Genomic DNA, 7,420 nt, shown 5'->3' on the forward strand with positions numbered 1-7,420 from the left:
TTTATCTTGTTCGTTATTAGTATTTTCATTTTTATTTCTAGTATAGTTGTTGTTGTCCGGGGTTGGTTTATTATTATTATTATTATTATTATTATTATTATTATTATTATTATTATTATTATTTCTGCTAGTTATATATGGGTCTTTTGTGTTAGTTTTATTTTTGTCATGGTGTCTACATTTTTATTGTTTATTTTGTTGTTGTTGTTGTTGTTGTTTCCATTGTTTTTATTTAATATTTTGTTATTATGTGCTTTAATTATTGTCTCGAAATTTTTGCAGCAGCTGTAGGATTACTTTAAGGTATTTTTATTGAAAATTTTGTGTAAGGGGTTAGTTGCGGGAAGGTGCTTTTCGATAAGGTCTAGAAATTTCTTGCCAAGATTTGTTTTTACCATTTGATTATATGGGACCGTATACCAGATTATATTTCTTTTTCTTCTATTTTTAATTTTATTATAGTTATTGGTGTTTTGTTGCTTATATTTGGTATCAATATTTTTGTATCCACTATTTTTTAGGGCTGTTTCATAGATATTGGTTGACCTGTTAAATGCATTTTCATCGCTTGAGTTATTGCTGAGTAGTTACGATCGAGTTAGGAATCTGTTTTATAATTGATGGTGGGTGATTGGACTTAGAGTTTATGTATATTGGGGTAGCGTTATCTTTTAAGTAGTGTTCATATGTGTTTTTTCTAAATTTAACGTGACGTCCAGGAATTTTGTTATTTTTATGTTAGCTAATACGTCTACTTTTAGGCCTAATTTTTTCATTTCCTTGTGTATGATTTTCTTAAAGTTATCTGCCTTGACTTTGTTGGGGTCTTTTATTATAGCTAATCCATCATCTCTATATAGGCCGATATTCGTAGTATCAAATATGCTTGTGAGGGTATATGGAATGAATAATCCCACAAGATCTGATGCCTCTGCAGAATCCCTGGCACCCATTGCCAAATCAAACGAATTTGTCATTTTAGTTTTTATCCATTGGTTATTGTCATTTATTACAACTGATTTTCTACATTTTTTAATGATGTTGATTTCTTCCGAGGATATATATGTATAAACGATAATGATGAATTCGAAAAAATAAACATCTTATATATCCAAACGAATTAAAATTGAATTGTGAACATAGAGGACAACAGGCTACATTTCTGGATTTAGATATAAAAATTGAGGATGGAATTTTTCTTTATAAAATATTTGATAAAAGAAACGCTTTCCTCTTTCAAATAGTATGTATGCCGCATAAAGATAAGTACCTGCCCTGTTTTTATGTTTTATGGAACCATTATGTCAGCGCGTTACTTTAAAATTAACAGATTTTATACCACCAGTTTCTAACTTAGTAATAAGGATGATAAAACAAGGTGGGGATGAAAATAAAATATTCAAACAGTTAAATAAAGCATTTGTTCGTTATCCTGATGCTTTTGAATCGTTTAAGATTGACCAGACTATATTAATAAAGGAAATCCAAAACTATATTAGCAATGTACAAAATGTATTTATAATTACATATAATAAATTTAAAAAATGCTTATATGCATAAATATTTTTAATCTTTATATATTTAATTTTAAATAAATAAGAAGGTAAATATACAAAATACTAATCATAGTGTGAGTCATAAGTAGTTAAATGGATTAATCCTAATCTTATAAATGCAAGACTGATAAATTAAAAAATATATCCATTTTTGATTTGGAAATTAATGAATCACACAGGTAAGAAATTCATTTTTATAGCATGAAAAGGTTAGTAATTGCAATTAGGAATAGGAAATTGGATCAAATGTTTGTAACATGTCTTCTTCCTTAGATTAAGGGGGGGGGTGTTTGATCAAGACTGCTGGGAGCCATGATGTAATATACTGTTTTGTTTTTAAATCCCCGAAACAAGGTTTCATGGTAAACAACTGATCATCCCTTAAAAAATAAATTATTAGTACTATAGTAAATTCGAGAGCGAGTTGATGCAGTGATTGCAGGTGATTAAATGACTTACTGACTAGATGGTTTTTAAACGAATGATAAAAAATATTTTTTTATTTTTTTTTGTATAGTTTTAAAGGTTAAAAACTTCAAAGACTATATATATATATATATATATATATATATATATATATATATATATATATATATATATGCATATATATATGTATATAGGTCAAGACACTAGATATCCAGGCTAAATAGAACGCACACAAAGAACCAGAACCAGAGGTCAAATGGGCATCTGTCCTGTAAGTGCATGTTCATTGGCTGATAGGAAGGGCGCGGTGGATACTAGAAAGCTGATTGGCTAACTAAAATCTCAATAGAATAATTTTGTGGTTGTCTGCATAAGCCTGAAGAATCCTAGAGTGGATGAAACACGGAATATTCAGTGTAGCTTAATGTCCATATATATTTTATAAATTACTATATATGTGTGTGTGTGTGTGTGTGTGTGTGTGTGTGTGTGTGTGTGTTGTATTGTTGGTATCATGAAAAGGGGCACCGTTGTATGATCGTCTAAATGTTGCTGTCTATTTGTGATGTATTGTATTAATATCTGATTGTTCATATGCAGTTATGTGTGTGTGTGTGTGTGTGTGTGTGTGTGTGTGTGTGTGTGTGTGTGTGTGTGTGTGTGTGTGTGTGTGTGTGGTACATGTATTTTTGACATACCTTAACTTCATGCGCCGTTGATCTTGGTCCACCTCGAATTCATCTTATTCTTGGAGGGGAGACTGGAAACCTGTTTTGGACGAATATTCATTTAGTCCAAGACGAAGATTGGTTTTATATATTCACTTTCCAGGTGTCGATCGCAGAAGAATGGAAAGTGAATGTCTTTGCTTGCCTGATTCTTCAAGGTCTTATTTTCACACACGTCAGCGTCCCCTCCCCATTGAAGGGGAGGCGACAACCTGTTAAACCGTCTGTTCTTCTCTACATCCAAACCCAAACTCCTGACTCTAGCTCACCTGATCACGTGACTCACAGTCAGATCCGATCAGCTGACCCTCACTTCCGGTAAAACGTGTCTACAATATAATTTACTATATTTCTTTCTTATGTTCGAGGTATTTCCTAGCGTTCCTTCCCACCATTTTTATCAAAATGTATGGCGAAGACATACATTTTCTACTACCCACATTTACTAAGAAGGGAACACCTAAGCTCACCACCCTCTTGCAAAGAAAACTGTCATACCATTATCCAATAAATAATAACATCTAATAAATAAAATAACATCCACAAATAATACCATGTGGCGCCCTCGAAGGTCAACAACTCTCTGTAACCCCATGGCCTCCATCTCGCATCTTAGGATTATGCAGAGATCACGATAATCTCTCGTCACAAAACAGAGTGTTGGTCATTAAGAAGCAACGTTGAAGAAAGAGAAGAAACATTAGAAAATTCTTGAATCAACTTAGACTGAGAAAGAGTGGATCAAATACGTAGATAGTCACGTTAGAGGTTGATGATTTATTATGTTAATAGCGATTATAAATTCACTTTCTTTTATTACATCTCAATCACAGAGCATGTTTTGTATCGTTAAAGTATATAGGAAAAAGCTTTCTAGAAACAACAGTTGATTATTTTTTTAATAACTCTGCCCCATTTTTTTCTATTTTCCCTCCTCTCTCTTTCTCTCTTTCCCTCTCTTTCTCTCTCTCTCTCTCTCTCTCTCTCTCTCTATATATATATATATATATATAATCTCTCTCTCTCTCTCTCTTTCTCTCGCTCTCTTTCGCTCTCTCTCTCTTTCTCTCTCTATATATAATCTCTCTCTTTCTCTCACTCTCTCTCGCTCTCTTTCCCTCGCTCTCTCTCTCTATATATATATATATAATCCCTCCCTCTTTCTCCCTCTCTCTCTCTCTCTCTCTCTCTCTCTCTGTATATATATATATATATATATATATATATATATATATATATATATGTACGTATATATTTAGAGAGAGAGAGAGAGCGCGAGGGAGAAAGAATATTTGTTATTCATAAATATATTTACATCATACATAATATATTGCATATATGTATTTTCTTGACAGTCATCATGTCAGCTACTCAGATATGTTTTCGTTTTATTGGTGAGGGCTTGCATTTAGTCCGACGATTTCCCTCGGAAATTAAATACAAACGTTTTTGTGTAGCCTTCTTTCCATAAGTATATTTTATACTAATGTATACATGTGTGCGTGTATCACTTTCTTGGACTCGATAGATACCAGATGACCACACCCTTCTCTTTCCCCATACGAAAATCCCCGACCACATGATTCCACTTCCAGTCTATTCCACCATTTCCCCTGAAGGGAATTTCAAAGGTAGTGCCTGCTGTATATGACAGATCTGTGCAATGAGATTTGCCACAAAGCACATGGGCATCAACCATTGGGACACCAACAAACGCTATTTTTAAAAAAGACATGCAGAGAATCAAATTATTCATAGTTTTCTGGAAAGATGCCAAATCAAGTGCGGAAAATGATATATTGATTATTCCATAGTAAAATCATGCAATCTCCAATCGTATTTTTATTAGGTACTAGCTGAACCTACCCGCCGTTGCCCGAGAATATAATTTTTTACAAAATGTCTTCGCGAAAACAGAAGTTAGGGTTTCAGTTACTTAAACTTCGGAATAAATTTATATATATTTTATTATAAAAAAATACTTCTTTTGATCATTGACACTCATCGATTATTAATGAAGAAGAGTTTTTTTCACGTTTTTGTTTTTTACAAAATCAATATCAAAAAGTTTGGAGTGTCCTTGTGATCACTAATTCCATTTTCATAAAGTGGAAACGTAAAAATCGAATAGACTCCACAGCACAAAGTACCATTTACTTATTCATAGCTCTCGTATATTTGCCTACGACTCTGGGAACATGTGTTTTTCTTATTTTATTTGGTCTGTAGTTTTAAAGATCCATACAAAAGTTCAGCAAGATCAGAACAGTATTTTCCGAGAAAAAAAGTGGAAGGGACAGATGGATAGACAGACAAAGACGAATATAATTATACATCAAATATATAGTTAACATACGGGGGGGATAAAACAAAAATTAAAAGTTACACTACAGTATATGCTTACGTTCGCATCTCAAAAGCATGGGCTGCATTAGATGGGCTGCGTTCAGTATGGCTGTCAAGGCTGACAAACTGAAAAGGCAATTTTTTTTTTCAGGGCAATGTAGAGTCTGCCCTTGTTTACGGTGCTACAGCCTGGACACTCACCAAAAGATTGGAAAGAAAACTAGACGGTACATACACCCGTATGCTACGAATAGTATTAAATATATCTTGGCAAAACCATCCACGAAGCAGCAACTTTATGGCAGCCTACCTGCCTACCTTCCATATATAATACCATGACAGAGAGACGTCTACGATTTGCCAGTCGCTTTTTGAGGAACAAGCATTGGTGAGTGATGTATTGCTATGGACCCCACGACACGGACGCGCCAGCAAAGACGACCTAGATCCACGTATATCCAGCAAATAGCACACAACGCCAACTGTGAACCTAAAGATCAGGGGCAGCTGATGGAAGACAGGAAACTCTGGAGAGGAAGAGTCACATTGGTCCGGGCAAGGAGCCCGTCCTAATGATGATGATGATGATGATGATGATGATGATGATGATGATGATGATGTGCTTACGTACACATATATGTACATTCACACACGAAAATGCATGCACACATATATGTATGTACACCTATCTATATACTAGATTTTGCTTGTTCCTTCTTTAGTTAATCTGTACGTTACGCTTAAAAAAAGCAAATACAATTATTAAAGTTAGTATTTAAGAGAAGTGCTGATTCGATTTGTAGAGACGTTGTTTATTAGAGTTCTGATTCAAAAGAGAACGGTATAAAAAATATATATGAGTGCCGTTCTAAAAGTAATGACGCCTATGTTTGAACTCAGAAAGTTGAAGAGATACAACCACAGGAGTGGTACTATTATAATGAGCGACTTCATTACTGATTTATTTATAATATTGTGGGTTTTATCAAATATATGACTATTCTGGAGATTCTATTAGCTACATATTAGGTAAAATGTAAACAGAATAAATATAACCGTAACAATCGTCAGAATAATCGGCCTGAGGTTGTTAGAATCTTTATAAACATGATATAAAGTTTGGTTAGGCCTGTGATATGTGGAAAAAGAAGAATAGAGAAGAACTTACATCGCGATGTGAGTTCTTTATTCTTCATTATCCACGTTGCATGATCATTCATTTTTCTTTCTGAAATCTTTCTGTGTTTTCTGATGCGTATACGTAAGGGGAAATTTAACGTTAACATACATATATTGATTGTTCCCTGTAAACGAAACAGATCTGCAAATAATGTACGGAAGTTTGATATGTTGAAATAATAATGGGTAAGATAAATAAAATCTTAGACTTTTGAACATTAGCAAAATTCTTGTTTATTTATATATGTTGTGTTGTCATATTTAACAAGCATATGACTTCTAAATAAAAAAGGATCCACACACACACACACACACACACAGGTTTTTGCAATTATACTCCACTCTTTACGTATACCAATCCTTTTTTGTTTAAAAGACATGTGCTTTTTAAATATAACATATATAACATATATAATTACAAAACCTATATATATATATATATATATATATATATATATATATATATCTTGAAAATGTATATATAGCAAATAGCGAACGGATTAAAACATCTCTTTTCAACCGACCTGTATATTTTTAACTTTCTAAAAATGTTTTTTTTTTTAAGTTTTTCTAATTTCAAAATTAAGTATGCTGCAAGATAACCCAGGATAAAAAGGATCTATGGAAGAGAACAGAGCATTGCTCACTAAATTTTTAAGTTTATTTTGTACTATATGAAGCCAGTAAATGGTGCTCTGACACCACACCATCTTATGACATATTTGGCTCTTATATATGCAGCAGAAGATTATGTCGTTAGTGAGATACTTTCTGTAGTGTAAGAATAATCCTATCATTTTTTATAGCAATCTTAGCCAACGACCAGGTGTTATTCTTCCACTTTATTTAAAATAAATTCACTTTTCAATAAAAAAAAAAAACATGAAAGTAGTTTCGGAACATTAAAAGTGTAGAAAATTAAATTTTAATGTTTTTTGGTAAAAGTTATTTATTGTACATCTTGTTTTTTTATTTTATTTCTGATTTTGTTTTTTTTGGGGGGGGTCGCTTTCTCGGCTGTAAACTATACTGCAAGATTACTAACATTTCAATATCCGTCGAAATGGTAACGCGTTTCATGTCTTAATTGCTCAATTTCTAATCTACAATCAATTTCCATATCTGGATTTCAATTTATATTTCCATCATTTCTCCACAATTTGCCAGGGTTGAACAATTTGTTTC

This window comes from Euprymna scolopes, chromosome 29 (genome assembly GCF_053919585.1).
Source record: "Euprymna scolopes isolate OS-2025 chromosome 29, ASM5391958v1, whole genome shotgun sequence".
Lineage (NCBI taxonomy): Eukaryota > Metazoa > Mollusca > Cephalopoda > Sepiida > Sepiolidae > Euprymna > Euprymna scolopes.